Consider the following 16,433-nt stretch of genomic DNA (forward strand, 5'->3'; position numbering starts at 1 on the left):
GCCTTTCTAATGATTGAGGTACACTGTGAGGTGTGTATTTGCAAGAAGAGGGCCTAGAGGAACATCCTTTTATCTTTTGCTAGAAGGTAGCAGTCTTTAGCACTCTCAATGTTAACATCATTGGAGCCAGGGTTCCCTGCTGCTGTTACTCAAATGAACTTTAGTCAATCTTGAAGAAAGACTTTAATAAGCTGGATTATGGCCTCCAGTGCTAGGTCTTTGATAGGAGAATGAGCCTAGCAGTATTGATTTTCGGATGCTCAGCATTTCTTCTGATACTTTTGCCACTTGTTAGCAAAGCAATGTGTGTTTTAGTAAAACTTCAATTTATACAATGCCTTTTCCCAGCAATCTTTCTATGTTAAGTGGAATATTTTCTACATCATCTCAGATACATTTTTTTTCGCTTTTGAAGGAAATATACTTTTGTAGAAGATTTTGGATTCCAAAACCAATCTGAAAATGGGAGCTTACTTCCCTTCCCTAATTACGGCACAGACCTTGTTGGTTCTGCCAGATGGGTAAGATGAGCCAGAAGGTAGCATGGATAGTCACCAATTTCTGTCTTTCATTCTCTCTTTCTATGTGAGGAGACAAATTCTTTTAGGGTTGTGGTGTTTTTTTGTTTTTTTGTTTTTTTTTAAGTCAGTATGGCTTTTTCAGTCCTTGCTTGTATGTTTAGAAGAAGTTAGAGTTGGTTTTGATAAAATTGCCTGAAGAGGCTTAGAGACATTTAGAGCCTTCCTGAGAGAACTGCAAATATCTGAAAGGGGCTGCCTCCATTTTTGGCCAAGAAGTCCAATGGAAAGTGCCCAAGAGCAGCTTACACTACTACTTATATGTAAAAAAAGATGGAAAAGGAAGCTGAAACTATTGATGTTGCAAATATTTCACTAGTTTTGTGTTCTATGTAAATTACAGCAAAGTCCACAGGTGGCATCTTTATGCGGTCTGCAGACTTGTGACCTCCTTCTGAAAGGTGACCTTGTGGTTTGTAGGTTGGTTTTCCATGAGTAAGTTGTTATTAAGCAGACCACTAATGGCTTCTCCACAGCACTATTGCTGTACCTTTATAGGGACTGTTAAATGATGTGGTATGTACCACAGAGACCACTGTCCAGAGGAAAGTGCTGTGAGAGACTGAGAGGGGGTTAACCACAAAATATTTACCATTTTAGTATGCACTGAAAAAAACATAGTTGAAAACAGGATTTTCCTTTATCACTCTTTGTGCATTGTGGTTTCACACTGGCTGCAAAAAAGGTTCTGTACAGTGTTGATTTTCTAAAGCAGATGGCAAACAATGATTAACTAGTTCCTTCCAACTGCTCATTAATGAGCAGAAACCAAGTTGAGTCAGTTATTCATATTGAGTTTAGTGTAGTTATGAGCATAAATGTTCTCATCTAAGTCTAAACTTTCTAAGAATAGCGCATTTGGGGCTGGATGTCTTTCTTCAAGCTTATTTCTAGTGACACAAGATACAAAAAAGTAAATGAGAGTAAACTATGATTATAGTTCTTAATGTAATTTAAAATTATTTCATTATACATGAAATACTGATGCACAAAGGCAGGACCTCTGAACCACGTATATTTACGAGCCTGTCCTACACAAAAGCAAGTTTCTGGTATGCTGCTGTTGAGAATTACTATCTTGGTATCAAGGATTTTAGATTTATGGCATTAAGAGCTAAGGTAATGGGAAGCATATTTGCTATATGTAGTCAAATTCTGGATGCTGTATTACTCTTGGCACTTCAAGGCCCAGTTGAGGCCTAGAACAGATGAGCTTTCAAATAAAAAAAAAATTAACATTGATAATTTGAAAAATGGTGTATATACTGCCATCGGTGAGATGATAACAATATGGGCTGGGGACCAACTGTCTAGGAAGCAGCTCTGTAGAAAAGGACCTGGTGAACAGCAAGCTGAACATAAGCCAGCAATGTGTGCTTGTGACAAAGAAGGCCAACCGCATCCTAGATTGTATTAGCAAGACTACACCCGGAAGGTCTAGAGAAGCAGTCCTTCCCCTCTATTTGACACTTGTGAGACTGCATTTGGAGTACTGTGTCCAGTCCTGGGATCCCCAGTGTAAGAAAAATGCCGACATACTAACACAAGCACAGTGGAGGGCCACCAGGCTGGCCATGGGGCTGGAGCAGTGGTGTATGAGGAGAGGCTGGGAGGTGGAGAGGAGTAGGTGAAGGGGTGACCTTATTGCTGTCTGCCACTATCTGTTCACAGGATACAGAGAAGAGTAATATGATGTAAGGAAAAATATAAGTAAGGAAAACATATTTTATTGGAAGGGTGATAAAACACTGGGGCAGATGCCCAGAGAGGTTTTGGGATCTCCATGCTTGAAGATGTGCAGAACTTGACTGGATACAGCCCTGAGCAACCAGATCTAATTAGACCTGCTTTGAGCAAGGGGTTGGACTAGATGCCTGAGGAGGTTCCTTCCAACTGAAATCATTTTGTGATTCTTTGATTTTTTAAGAAGTAGGACTAAAACAAGGCTTGGACTACTAGACTACTAAACTATTACTGGACTAGTCGGACTTTTTACTGGAGAACTACTTTTACTGCACTGCTTGGACTACTAAAACAAGACTATTTGGACTACTGGAAGATCAGAAAGGAACAACCTGTTGAAAATCAGAGTGGAAATAAAAATACTGTTCATCTGATCAGTTCAGCTTCGGTCACTAAGAGAGCCGGAAGTTTATGTAATGAATAGTTACCTCAGAATTTCTTTTACGTGGCTTTGCCTGGAGTGAAATCATGGTCTCATTGAAGTCAAATAGCAAAATTCCTATTGACTTCATGAGGCTCCAAATTCTATCAAATTAAATGGAGATCATCTTTTTAAAGTCAAATAGTATTAATGTAGGGAGAACTTCAGAATAATTCTTAGTTTTTCTGAAAGCATGTTTCAGGACCACATAATTGCTTTAACATGCACAGATAAAGTTATGCTAGTGATGGAAGCAAGTTGCAAAAAAAACCCCAGTATTTCTGTCGCAGCTTTGTACCTGTGTTCCTGTAACCCCAAATATTAAAATGAGCTCCTCAAAAACAGAAGGGAAATTTGAAATGTCCTTCCCATGATCTCCAAATTACAAAATATTTCAAAGCTTTGAAAACTGTTGGTCAGCTCTGCTATTTACAAAGTATGCCTTACAGAGAAATGCTATGTAAAAAGCCCAAACCCTGTAATATGAGCATAATTACACTCTGAAAATGCTTGCTTTTTACAGCCGACTGTGACAAAACATATAAAAGGTAATATAGATGTATACAGTAGTATTGGAGCATATGTTCATTCACAGTATTTCTGAAGAGGCCTGAAAGTTTTTAACATTGCTTAGGTTGGCCTTTTAAACTGATGCTTGACCGCAGTGTGTATATAGCCCTATTATTGTCATGTTTGTACCACAGAAAACTTTAAGGATATGTTTCCTCCTTTTAGCTAACCTGCCTATTCTATCAATTTGCATGTAGTATTGACTACAATATTTCTAAATGGGGGAATTATCTGTGAGTACACATAGTGATAAATTCACACTGGAGTCTACTTGGCCCATAAAAATTTTATGCAGCTCTTAAGAAAAGTTACTGTTATTAAAGAACCATTTTGGAAACCAAAGTGCCTGTTTCAACAGTCAGGGCTTGGACCTTTAGGGCAGTCAGTAAGTTTTGCATAAGTGCAGGTGCACGTGTGATTATGTATTTAAAATGGTCCAGGAATATTTAAAAACAAAAATATGTCCAAAGTAGAGGTTAATTTCTCCTGAATAATGGCTACCAAACAATTTGGTAATTCTTCTAATCTAGCCTCTATAATACCCATGCATATAAGAGCAGTCTGGATCTAAGGAGTGTTTATCATTACGTTATTTCCAATAGTAATATTAATAATACATGTTTCGTTTCTTTCCCTCATATACTTTATCTTTCAGAGCTTGTTTTCTTTGCAGTGTTTTCCCTATAGTCATGATAGAATTTCACATATTTTTTGAGAATCTGACATAATATCATCAGTCCAGTAGCAGGGGCATTAAAAACAAGTAACACAAGACTTACGATCCTGAGAACTTGTAATACTACTTTCATGATTTAGGAAGATTTTTTTTTTAATGGAGCATTTATATGCTTACGTGTGTAACCATTACATGGCATACACCGTGGTTAGCAACAGCTTTTGTGTATCATGGCTCAGGTTCCCATACACTCCTGACAGTATGTATATTCATGAGACTCATGACATTTTCCTGCATCTGCTCTTGTAACAGATTTCATTTCAAAGCAGCGTTTCATTGATGTAGAACAGTGACGCATTTTACGTATAATTGCTTCTCATCTGCTTGTACGATTATTTTGTGACACCTAGTGGATATATTGATAGAAGTGTCAATTTGAATTTCCTTGTTTTTTTTAGATTGTCTTGATATATGTTCTGGCCTAGAAACTCAATTCACATTACCAAGACATAGACTCGCTTTCTTTCTTCTTCCTTCTTTCCTTCCTTCTTTCCTTCCTTCTTTCCTTCCTCTCTCCCTCTCTCTCCCTCCCTCCCCCCCTTTTTCTTTTTTTTGTCTTTAACTTTGCTCACTGAATAGCTTGTTCATAATCAGGTGAACAAATACGCAAACCCACTCTTGAGGAAGTTCCAAGAGTCCCAAACTAATTTCCAGAAGAAAGCATTTGAAGTTAATGATACTGTTTGGTCAGAATCCTTGCATTTACAGTGTGTGATCCTTGAACATCAACTTCTACTGTATCAACTTTTCTGTGGTGTGCTTCAGACATGCAATTTCCAAAAGCATTGGGTATATGCTACATACGGTTATAAAAGGTTAGAAAGAAGTGCCCACACTTAATACCCTATGAAGACTCTTAGAGAGAAATACCAATTTTTTAGTATTCTTAGAGACTGAAATTTGATAAATAATTAAAATACTCTATAAATACAGGAGTGTTTTTAGAGTATTTACACCACAAAACACAGTCTGAAGATGCCTTAAATGTGTGACCTACTTTCACAGCTAAGATATATCTTAAGAAGTATATCTTAATTTACTTGTCATGGATTCTGTGCCTGAAGCTTATTTCAGTCATTTCTCCAACAGGAAAATGTTGAAATACTGTCCAGTATATTTGCTAGGAATGCTGTGAGATAAAAAAGTAAGTATTTTTACGTGACTGCTTAATGTTGATAGAGGGAGGGGGGATTGATTATTTCATTTGCCCGAAGTCTGCTTGCTGAATTGCTGTGTTGATACTATTATTAGTGTGCATGTTTCTAACTTCATAGAAGATAAAAAATGCTCCTTGCCCTACAGACTGTAAATTCTGAAATGTTCCAGTATCCCAGAGCAGATGCAGAACAGTAGCTTACATGAAATCTGGAATGAGATTTTAGTAGTTTTAAAAAAGAGATAAAAGGAAGTTTATGGTACATTAATTTGGAGATAAGAGGTTCTGCATTTTCCATATTTGGGGAATAGGAATGGAATTGTGCAGAAGACATGAAGAAATTGATTTTAAAGACCATGTTCAAGATTTTAGGTTTCAACATGTCATTTCAGAGAAAATGTATGTTTCATATTTTCCACTCCAAGAGGTTCCTAAATCAGAAAATGTAATACTAAACTGTCTTTAATACCAACTGATATAGCACTCTTTTTCTGTACTCTTCGTAGTTGTTCCTCTTAACAGTTCTCTTGTGACTTTCGTTTATGTAAAATTAGAGCCTTTAGCAATGGCATCATGAATAATGGACACACAGAATCTAACACATCATTGAACACTGGCAGAGATCTGCTTACTCTCTACCACCTGAAGCCATGGTTTAAGTCCCATTAATGAATGTTTAACTAGTAAAAGCTTCAGTCTCAATTAAAAAGACTACACTGGAGTAAATCTATGGAGAGCCCCGGTCACCTGAGAAAACGAAAGGTTACGCAAAGGGGGTTGAAAAGAGGCAGTGCCATGCGTCTGGGCATCCGAGCTCCTTGCCATTAGCTCATGAAGAGCGCTCATGGTGCAAACGAGCCATATCAGTATCATGGCGTAAGTTGCCCTGGAGCGCTGAACGCCATGTGTGTCTTCAACTCCCTTGTGCACACATCGCAAAGAGCTCCCCCCTGGCACTCAGCCTCCCTCATGCTCACGCTGGAGCCACCCTTAGAGGTGATGGTCACGTGGGCCACCACTGCGCAGCACACCTGGTCTCACTGGTCCCATGGACATGACCTGGCATTCCAGTGTTATTGCAGGTCAGTGCAGGCAGTGAAATTGGGCCCTTGCGGTAAACAGCAGTTTTCAGTCATGTGCCATCACTTTTTTAAATCTTGTTTTATGTAACCCTGATCAAGCTTAGTCAAAGCGCCATGTTGGATGGCCAAAGAGCTTGGTAATCTCATTAATTTGTGCAGTGTACACATAAGCATTCTTTTTGGTGTCTTTTTCTTTGTTGTATTCACAGCATGGAGTACTTGAAAGGAAAATAGCTAATTAGAACAGAGATAAAATAATCATGTGTATCTTTTTTTAATCATAACATAATTTGAGACACTATCAAAGAGTGGTTACATAGTAACAAAGCTGTTACTGTGCATAGAGATGGTCGGCTGGTGACCAAAGGAAAGCAGTAACTAAAAGGAAAAAGGGCTCTCAGTTAACAGTGTTATTCCTAGTAAATTCATTGAGGTCCCAAAGAATTAGATGCATGAAACACATAGTGCACAATTCAGATTCCTAAAAGAAATCAGAGGACTGTCAGGGTGAACCAAGCCCACTGGCTTGAGGCAAAATTCAGTCCAGGCCTTAGAAGATTGTTCTGAACTGGAAGTGAATTTTCAGGTTGTAACGGTATTTTAAAACAAACATACCACATAGGTTGGTGATTTAGTGCTAGCTTTTCACGTAATGTTCCCCACAATTTAGAATATCGTGGGTCTGGAGTACTTGTTACAAGTGGAACAGCTTGTAAAGGATGGAGTCTGCTTGACTGCTGCAACTCAAAGCCTATTCTTTATTAGCACTTCAGTAACTTTATCCTGTTTGCGCTGGTGGTAACTGTAAGTGTGCACTGATGTAAATACAGATCTTAGAATTTGATGCTAAATCCATCTAATGCTGGGTTATCCACCCCCTTGGTCTAATCCTGGGTTCCAGACTACTAATTTCCTCACTCTTACTTGTCAGTTGCTTGGTGTCACTAAGGAGCTAAAATTTAAAATGAAAGTGTTACGGAGCAAAGGGCAGAAGACATTTTTCTACCAACTAGAATTATTACTGCAGCTGCCTTTCTGTAAAATGAGTTTTAGTTGTGTTTTGAGGGTTAGGACACATTCTGTCTAACATTCCCTCTTGGTGCTTAATTAAGATAGAACTTGCATAGACTGGTTTATTGCTTGTCTTTTAAAAAGGAAAACAGTTTCAAAAAACTTAAATCCTTTTCACTGTGAAAATTCATTTTTCCTAAAAGGAAATCTGTGGGTTGAGATCAGGGATGGTGTTTTTTAATAGGACATCAGACTAGCGCTATTCTAACAGTCCCTTGTGACCCTGGTTAATGTTCTTTTTCCTAGCTTATATTAACTGGAATAGATAAAACTTCTTCTCTGTAGTATCACGTAAGTTGTGTGTGATGCTGTATTAATCACATATGTCAAAAAAGCGAAATTTGACTGGTTTAAAGGTCATATAGGTTATCTAATATCCTCTGTGTAGTTAAGGTTTTTTGCAGCAAAAAATTGCTTTAAAACATTTCTCAATTAATTGTTTGTGGAATGGCTGAATATCTAGCTAAATACATCAGATGACTGTGATCCTGAAGCATGTCTGAATTAGTGATTCTGCCCAGTTGCAATTTTAATTTTCCTGGGCTTGAGTGGAAAAGATGCAATTTTAAAGGGTTGGACATTATCAAATCAAAGACAGGTGCTCATTTTTAGTGTCTGATGTTTTCTTCGAGGGTGTTAAGCAAGTCCAGGTGATGTCAGCTGAACTGTGAGAGTTCAGCCCTTCCAAAAAATCAGGTCCAATGTCCAACATCCTAAAATGAGTACATATTTTTTGGAAAACGGAAGTCATTAATATTTCATTTTTGTGTCATCTGCACAGATACAATCTGCATTAGAACATGGAGATAAATTATGAATGTTTAGGAGATGTTTTGTGTAAGAAAAGCATTATATGCACCCTTTATTCTTCACTGTCTATGACAAGAGAAAATAAAACTGACACATTTTCTTCGCTCTTTTCTGAACATGAAACAATCCCTAATTTGTCACAGCTTCATCTGCTCGTGCTGCAGACGCTCATCTCCCAGATAACTCCGTCCTTGCATTTTTTGCTTTACGCACCGGAACATATCGACAGCACCTGCAACGTTTGTTTTTCCTCAGCCAGACCTCACTTGCCCCTGATGGCTTTGCCGTCTCTTTACAGGTCTCGTCTCCCCTGGATGCTGGCCTCCCCCTGCTTTCCGAGCGGGATGATCTGGTGTCCGTTGTTGCTGCCGGGGAGAGCTCGGGAAGGCAGCACGGCAGGAGTTACTCAGCTGCGGCTCCTCGCAGCCCTGCGTGCGGCGCTTCGCAGCCATCTTAGCTGTGGGCAGAAAGCCTGTCAGGACTCGCACCACGCGTCAGCTGATCAGTAAGTAGACCTAAAGATTACGCTAGAGAAACACTGAGGATAAATATTTAAGTCACGTAAAACAGATAGCTCGTAATAAAACAAAACGTTCAGCTTTCTGTATGAGGTTTATTGTAAAAAATATCCTTAAGTATTTATTTGCTGAAGACTAAAAATGCAACATACACAGGAGCCAGTGATTAGTCTTAATTATTTGATGAATTTCTCTTTTTGTGGAAGCTTTGAGGGATTCAGAATGTTTTCATCATCCTATTGAATACTAGCTTTTATGGGTTTATAATGTTCAGAGTGTTATCTAAGCAAAACTCAAAAATAAATGCAATAGAAAAAATTAATGTCAGTGTAGATATTGCAGTTTGCATGAGCAGGTGACATAGTCCAACATTTAAGAATAATACGGTGTTTTGATGGAGCACTGTCTTTTTCCTGCAACATCCATCTGTTTAACATTCAAGGCATTTTACAGCAATAAGGCTATGAAATGCCTAACATGCTTGAATAAAACTTGTTGGTGATGGTGCAGCACTCCTCTGGTGTAAACCTGGCACCAGCTCCTTGTCTTTATTAAGTCAGATCTGTGTACACCCATTCATAGGTCAAAGCAGCTGTCATTAGTCATGTCCCCTTTTGGATACCATTGTAAACCTTTAACTGACTTTAGCATGGCTCCACATAAGAGTGAGGAACCTCCTGTGCAGGTCCAGGCTGGTAGTCGAGCTACAGTATATTAGATGAAATTATTTAAGTTTAATGTATTTGCATGACTTATATCTGGTTGCCTTTATTTTTCCATGCCTACAATGTTCAGGATTTCGGAACCAGCAAGTCTCCTACATACAGAAATTATTGCAGAGATCAGAGACATTTAGCCCCGGAGTTGAGGCCCGTTTTGTAACTGCTCCCCTTTCCCAAATATTTTCAAACAGTTCAATAACGACAATGATTTCAATGAATATGTAACATTGGCTTTTAAATAGAAACATCTTACTGTACTTATAATGTTCTGTGTAATTATGAAAGCAGACAAAGGTGAGCATTGACTGTTTAAGCTGCATTCACTTCTAGTGTGTCTCCACATTTGTTTATCAGAACTTCACTGAAAAGTGTTTTGATTATTTATGTTTACTTGGAAAAAATTACATAAATGATTTTAATAGAGTTTCTGCTCTATGCAAATAGTAGGTTGCTCCTAAATTCTCTTCTGATGTATGAATTTGCTTCAGAAGTGGATTCAGAATGGATTCAGAAATGTTACCTTTGACTTTTGTGGCTTATACGTTGTGTTATATCATCAGGACTTTCTTCAAAGCCTCTGAAGCCAAATGAAGATGTACTGTTGATTTCAATAGTGTCTGAATTGCTCCCCAAGCAACTGAGTATTTCTTCTTAAAAGAAGTATCCTGATGACTTTGAGGAGAATGTTTCTGAGCAGAACTGTGAATAGGGTTCTTTGACACCAGAATCACAAGACCTGTGCTTTCTAGCACCAAATAACCTCATTTCTGAACAAACATTGTGGCCAGAGCTGATTACTGATTTGGCCGTTTTTGAAAAGAGAGCGATGCTAACTTTGATGTCCTAATTACAAGCTGGCTATACTAATGCCTAGTTGTATGCATTTAAAAGTTAGTGTACAGAGGCTAGTGTATTTCTGTGGCCAGTAGAGAAAAAGGAAGACTTGCACAGAGATCTATCTAGAGCAAGAACCCAAGTGAATCAAATTCAAAAAATAAACCCCGTGCCTCTCCATTGAGTGGAGAGGGTGGCTGTGGAGACTTGGTTCTGTGAACTGCTAGTGTCCTACATTATAGCACTTGGGGAAGAGCTGCCATTTGCCATTTTAGAAGTAGCTGCATTTCAGTGATGGATGAATCTCTGTATACTTCGTATTTTGCAGGAGTCTCAGAATCTGTGTTTGTAGAATACTTTTTACTTTTTGGAGGAAGTTAAATGAAGGCAGTGTGTCGTCTTTATTATATTTAAAACGTATTTGAGAGAAGTATTGTCGTACATAGATCCCAAGAAACTGAATCACTCCCTCCACCAAATGTTTTCTGTCTGAAAGCTTTAAAAAAGCTGCCTGCAGTGATAGTGCTCTGTCACAACCTTGTTCTGAAAGGACGATGTGACAGTTTAATTTCTGGTCTGGGCCTGTTGAATTCAATAGGAAGCTTCCCTTGGCCTCAGTGTCCACCATGGTAGAACTGCAGCCGTTTGCCCCACAGCCACCATGTCAACTAATGTTTGTGACACTTCGAGTAATGAGTAACTAGCCCATAGGAGCACAACGGTGACTGTACACCTCTCTAGAAGCCGAAGATACTCATTATACGGAGACTTGTTAGAAACCACAGATCTGACCTGCATCCAAACCCTCCACCTTGCTACAGAGTATCCTTACCATGTTTTTGGCCTTCTGAGCCATCTGTTTCCCCAGTGTACACATACGTTCTGCACTTCCTCGAGCCCGCACCTGCAGCATTTACCTCCCTCCGGGGAGCCTGGTGAAGTTTCGCATTTGTAAATCAGCTTGAGTTCTTGGGTGGAAGGGGCTCTAAAATTGCAAATCACTGTTAGTATGTTGTCCCAGAGTCTGTTAATTATTAAGGCTTTGAATTATGTAACAACCCTACTTTAAAACTGTCATCTTTCCTATTACATCATAGGAATAGCAGAGTTGGCTCTGTGCCTTTTTAAAAGTGACTGCTGAGGTATTTATTAACTTTGGTTCCAAGATATTTTTCACTGAGCAGTGAGAGCTGGAATATGGAAATGTCATATTTTTCCTAGTATTAAAACAGTTGTTAAACTAGAAACATAACTCTTGCCAGATAGTAATTTTATGTGCACGTCTTCTTGATAGAAGGAAAACGAACATGCATTTTTCTTCCATTAAGTATTTTACAGATCATCCTTCTTTGATCTAGTCAATTAAAATAAGTTTATGAGCAGCTTGTGAGGGTAGAAAAATAATTAATTTGAAGTGTTGGATAAAGCACTTTTTTTTCCATTTTTGTCTGCTAATGAATACTTTAAATTGCTTGTACCCGTAATATAATAACAGATCTTACAGAAAACAGTACTACACAAGTTTATAACACCGAACAAACAATCATCTCAGCATCTTTGTGAACTAACAAATTACTCCTATTTCTGTAGGAAAACATATGTTAAAGCAGTATTATACCAGAATTTTACATATAGAAAAGGATCTTTAACACCATTATCAAATGTTTAATTATATTTACTGGAAAATGAGTGAATCATAAAAGTCAAAAAAAATGAACTTTTGAAACGTTTCTAAAAAACTTGCTGCTCTTTCAAAAAAATGTGAATATGTTCCCATCTCCCACATAGCATTGCACCCAAAAGTAAAAGTAAAGTGAAGATACACATTTACAGTCCTCTTCTAAAGATAGGCAGTTTAAATAGCTAGAACATATTCAGGCTTTCCCAAAGTTTGCCATTGTTTGGATCTACAGTTTTACTTTGCTCTGTCAGAGTCAGTAGGTCAGCCCTGAGTGTGGGATCTTCACTTGAAATTTCCAGAGGTTGGAGGTGTTTGGGTCTGCCAGGTAGTTGAGGCTTTTCACTAGTGTGAGGTGAACACCTCCTTTTTAATTCCAGATTGGTCCTTTGAACCGTTTGCAGTGGACCAGCCGGCATGAAGAGCTGCTGCACCAAAAGGTTACATTGCTTTTATTCTTCCACTACAAAGCAAGCACTTACACAAAAGTCTCAATTTGAAGTAAATCACACTATACACAGCTTTCCTCCAATTATGTTATGTAATGCTGTTTTCTATTTATTTAAGCACAGGGTTTATTTCTGAACCGAAGGCACTTTCTGTGAGGTGACTGCACAGTACACAGGTACCCACCCAGCATTGCTAAAATCCACCAATTTCTGCGCAGAGTTTTAGCCAAAGCTCCCAATACAAATTCTAGGCACCAAGGAAAAATACTGAGATCTCCGACTGCACAGATTAAAAAGATATTGTTTTTAAATATTTTACCTAAAAAACAGAAGTAAATTAAAATGTAGGTAGAATAGGGGGGTTTGAGAGGATTATTTGGAGAGTGATTGACCTTTCTAAAAAGCTGGCACTCAGGAAATGCAGGTATTTTAAACCTTTAGTATACGGAGAAAACCATCATGCTTTCTGCTGCAGAGCTTTCCAAATGGCTTGCTTTGCTAGTGGTTAGAGTACAGCTTTTGCTACCAGTTTTTACCAGTTTACAGTAATGAGATGTTCAAATCTCTCATGCTGCACTTTTCATATAGTATATAAAGATTAATGAATATCCTTTTCCTACCAGACCTTTACCAAGGGCATTAATGTTAGAAGATGTGAAATCTGGGGTTGTACGGTATTTCCCCTAATGCAATGGTTTCAGAAGGGGCAGAGTTGCATCCGAGTTGTTTTGTGTAATAAATGTCCACCATGCACAGCTCCCAGCAATCAGTAACCTCCCTTTATATGTGGTCTTAGTTCCCTACAGTGAAATGATCTTTGAAGTTGACAGTATAACATTGCCTTTTATAGATTAACACATTGCTGTCTAATTCAATTAGGCACCTGCATGCTCCTTCCTTCCCGGGCTCTTTAAAAGCATATTTGTTCCTTGAAGGTGAAGTAGCTACTACTGCTGCATGTCTGCAGTGCTCTTAACCATTTAAGTCAATCTAAAGAAATACCTTTTCTTTTTTTCACTATACTTCATCTCTTGCTGTGTCTTTCAGATTGAGGTTGCCCCATGGGCTGCAGTATGAGTGAGTGAGAAAGCTACTGGTGTTCATACCTCTTCATGAGAGAATGTGCAAAGGAGCTGCTTTCTGCTTTTTCACGTGCTCTTGCTCACCTTGTAGTTGTTTCAGTGTGCAGTGAAATGAAATTGATATGTATGTGTTTTGTCTTGCTCCTCTGTCTTTAGGTCCCCGTATTGATTATGCTGAAGGCAGTGGAAGATCACTGCACCTGAAATGTGAACTACTGTCTTTGGGGTGAGATCTGGTTTCTAGTGAAGCATTGCTTTAGTTTTGCTTTAGTTTTACTGGGTGTGGCTGACGTAAGTGATCATTCATTCTTGTCTTTAGTTTACTGTTACTGAAAATATCAAGAAATTAAAGCTAATGAAAGCAGGATATTTGCTTTAAAAGTTTCTTATTTATTGAAGCAGTGCTTATATTACACTTCAGACTGGTATCACAGTTATTTCCACTTCTTTGGGTTTTCACTGAATGAGGAGCATTGTGTTCTATTAAACAAGGTGTGGGGGGGGAATAACAACCCCCTCAGACTCCAGCCTAGGTGTGAGATTAGGGGTACGTTGTACTACAGTGGCCATTATGCTAGTCCTATTAACCAAAGTCTGTGGAGTGTCATAAGGTATGTTTAGTTTGGCCATCAATTCAGAGCTGGATTACTGTCCTTTGGGGGGTAGCATATTGTTCAAGTAAGCCGTAAAACTTCCTCACAGTCCTGATAAATTTTGCCTTCTGTTTTATGGATTTACCCATGCAGAACCTGGGAAAGTCAGAGAAACTCAGCTGTTGCCTGTTAAGATAGTAGAGGGATATCTGCAAGAATGTTAAAGAATCCCTCTAAATCAGCATCAGCTCTCTAAATCATAGTAATCTTTTTTAAGGGACAAAATTGGTTTGATAAGATGCAGTCATGTCAGAACTGGAAATACAAAAGTGCGGTTATTAAAAATTAATGCTGTATCTTCTTTCCCCTCGTGTATCTTGTCACTGACATTACTTTACAAGTTGCGTATCTATTAAATGTTTCAAACACTTTCAAACTAGAGCTCATTAAGCAAAATCTCAACTGGCATATAGCAAACAGTGTTTCAGATTCAGAACTGTTAATATTTGTCTCCAGAGCTTTTTGTCTTCTAGGTTGTCATCAAGCAATCCAGCTGTCTGGGAAAACAGTTTCTATCTGAGAATACAGTTTGTGTTTCATCTGATCGGATTCTGACTGTCCTTTGGGGTGAGGTAGTAGGTTGTATAGTTTTAGGGTTATGCCCTGCCTGTCAGATAACTATACAATCTACTGTCTTTCCTGAAGTGGCTGTGATATCATCGCTGGATATGTCTTCAAAAGATAAACCAAATTTATTTCAACTTAAATATTTGCTGGCTCTGTCTACATGTTGGATTTGGTTTTTGTAGCAGGTTTGTGAAAGAATACAAAGGCCCTTACAGCTTTTAGATTCCTATACCTGTCATTCAGGTTCAAAACCAGTGTAATTTTCCTCATCTTCAGAGAGGTATGTGGTACAAGTGACAAGCTGCAGAGGTACTGCACAGTCCACAATGGGCTTGCTCACACTTAGCTTCCTCCTGCTGCTAATGTGCTCATAAGAGCTGCATTTGGAAACAGCTGACCCATTTCTCCATTACTTTGTGGCATTTGCATTTATATTCAACAGAAAATGCCACTTTGATTCTCCAGTTATTTACATGCACTTTGCATATACTGTTCAAGAAACTAAAAAGTGACGACTTGGATTAAAAGCAAAGAGAATGTCTTCTGGTTGCTTGTGGTCTACCCTGGGACTGGTAGACGCTTGGCCTCCTACGTGAAGAAAACTTTTAATCAGTTTTTTTCACTGATTTAACTTACTTTTTTATTACATACGTTAATTTGTGAGGGAGAGTGCTTTCCAGTGCAATTCTTAGTCTCTGGAGTGACCCCGACAGTTCTGACTGACTTTCAAGAAGGACTCGGAGGAAGGGCTGGCAGGATGTAATTATGATCGTTTCAAAGCTAAAAAGATGTGGGCTAGAAAGTCTTAAGTCTTACTTGCAAATGGTGAAATGTTAGTTTTCTTCAGAAGACTCACTTGATGCTCTAACAGGATGAGGTAGTAGGTTGTGTGGTTTCAGGGTAGTGATTTTGCCCCAATCAGGAGATAACTATACAACCTACTGCCTTCCCTGATGAGCAGCATTACAGCATCAGTCACTTAATTTTCAGAAAAGCAAGGGCTAAAATACACTTCTGTGACCAGCAAAGTAAGTCTACATACAATTGTTGTTGCCCTGTCCCTGATAGTTTTAAATTTAGTGACTTGCATTATTTTTGATAACTGCCTGCAAAATCACTGTCTTTCTTTAAATCCCGCTTATCATGAAAAATTCAATTAAAAAGTTTTGCTTATTCCAAAGTTTGTCTGTTCTTGATCTGTTTCATTTCTGGTTCATTTCAGTGGAATGAAGTTATCATGGGAAATGATTCAAAAATGCTGTGAACTTGGCATTCAAGATGTTTGTATTTCCCTACCATTTTAGTTTGAGTGCAACAAATTTTACTAGCAACACACTTTGTTCAACCTTCAATCAATTGTTTTTGTTCAACCTTACCTCCCCCTCAGGAATCTTCCAGTGTTTTATAAATAATGCTAGATTAAGTCACACAGCATTCTCCAGTAGGTCAACTTTATCTCTATATTACAAAGAAAAGGCTGTAACAAAGAAAATCAAAGATCAGATTTAAAAAACAAAAACAGACATTGATTTTGTACCCTAGGTTTCTCATAAGCAGGCTTGTTTCATGGCATTTAAATGGCAACTTACTTAAATGGCCCCGAAAGATAATTCACAGGATATCTAAAAGCCATAAATTGCACCTGGAACATTATGGACGGAAAATACTAGGAACATTAAAGATATTTTTAGAATGCAAACTATAGAATCTTACACCAAAAAGGTGTGGAAGAAAGGGAATATAGTCAACCCACTGCTGGTTTT

General features: G+C 38.3%; 1 long non-coding RNA gene across 3 annotated transcripts in view; it reads left to right on the top strand.

Annotated features, from left to right (window-relative positions):
• The window catches only part of LOC112991551 (uncharacterized), a 105,531-nt gene extending 89,681 nt beyond the window's left edge, over nucleotides 1-15,850 (top strand). For 2 of the 3 annotated variants that reach the window (XR_010390553.1, XR_010390551.1), the window contains 5 exons: nucleotides 5,138-5,192; nucleotides 8,466-8,672; nucleotides 12,300-12,359; nucleotides 12,487-12,544; nucleotides 13,607-15,850. This is a non-coding gene — a long non-coding RNA (uncharacterized LOC112991551). The remainder of the gene's footprint in view (nucleotides 1-5,137; nucleotides 5,193-8,465; nucleotides 8,673-12,299; nucleotides 12,360-12,486; nucleotides 12,545-13,606) is intronic. The other variant, XR_010390552.1, reaches the window with a different exon arrangement.
• The last annotated feature ends 583 nt before the right edge of the window (nucleotides 15,851-16,433 follow it).

The sequence above is a fragment of the Dromaius novaehollandiae genome, chromosome 1 (assembly GCF_036370855.1).
Source record: "Dromaius novaehollandiae isolate bDroNov1 chromosome 1, bDroNov1.hap1, whole genome shotgun sequence".
Classification (NCBI taxonomy): Eukaryota; Metazoa; Chordata; class Aves; order Casuariiformes; family Dromaiidae; genus Dromaius; species Dromaius novaehollandiae.